At 55.2% G+C, this 1,027-nt stretch overlaps 1 protein-coding gene across 4 annotated transcripts in view; it reads left to right on the top strand.

Moving 5' to 3' along the window:
- The window catches only part of Med24 (mediator complex subunit 24), a 25,937-nt gene that overhangs the window by 12,045 nt on the left and 12,865 nt on the right, over positions 1-1,027 (top strand). The gene's annotated exons all lie outside the window — the stretch shown is intronic.

The following is a 1,027-nucleotide window of genomic DNA, read 5'->3' as shown; positions in this document are numbered from 1 at the left end:
CCACCAGGGGGCGGGGCTGGCTGGCATGTGGTGCTGGGGGATTGAACCGCGGTCCCTGTGTTTTGCCAAGCTTGTTTCAAGTAGGTGCTTTAGACCACTGAGCCATCTCTCCAGCCCCCCAGTCCCTTTTTTGAAATTATTTATTTAGAGACAGGGAATTATTAGTTGCTTGGGCAGGATTTAAAGTTGTGATCCTGTTGGCTTAGCTTCCCTCGGTGCTGGGATTACAGGTGTGTGCCAAGCCTTGAACTCAGGACCTTGAGCTTGCCAGGCAGGCACATGCCGCTGATCTGGCTCCCCAGCGAGGTTCGTTTCATTTAAACTTACACAGCAGTATATGGCTGGCAGCTTCCGTCTGATGGACGCTGCTTTGAGAAATGGTAATCCAAGGGTGGGTTTTTATTCATTCATTCTATAAACAACATGGTTGTGAGGTCACTGAATGAAGGCTCCGGACAGCTTTCAGCTCTGGGTGGGTTTGGGGCTGGGCAGGGAAGGGCTGGGGACAAGTCCTTGAGGCTGAGGCTTTGCGGGTGAGCAGGAGTGCGTGTAGTGAAACTCCTGATTTCGAAGCATAGTCACCCCCAGTTGGTGCGTGGAATGTTTTTGTCTCTAGTTTTGGCCCAAATAAGAGCACCTTTTGGGGAAAGGGTGCCTTGCTGTGTCACATAGGCTGGTCTGAAACTTGTGAGCTCAAGCAGCCCCCCACTCACCGCAGCCTTCCGAGGTGCTGGGGCAGCCGCTGTGTGCTGTTGCATGCATTGAGCTCCCTTTCTCCTGTGTGGCAGTGCTGGGATTCGAACCGAGGGCTTTGTGCATGGCAGGTGGTCTGCCACTGAGCTGCAGGGCAGGCCATAAGTCACAGGAGTGGAGTGGAGTGGGGTGGGGGGTCCCCTCGCAGGCCCTGGAGAGAAGCCTTGGGAGTGGAGATCTCCAGCCCTCATGCTTTCTGGATCAGCTCACTCCCAGGGGTCCCACAGCCTTGCTTGTGGCCTGGGAATGCAGAGTGGGCAGCCTTGAGCACCCG

The sequence above is a fragment of the Octodon degus genome, unplaced genomic scaffold (assembly GCF_000260255.1).
Source record: "Octodon degus isolate 3935 unplaced genomic scaffold, OctDeg1.0 scaffold00056, whole genome shotgun sequence".
Classification (NCBI taxonomy): domain Eukaryota; kingdom Metazoa; phylum Chordata; class Mammalia; order Rodentia; family Octodontidae; genus Octodon; species Octodon degus.
This window is presented reverse-complemented; position numbering and strand designations above follow the sequence as displayed.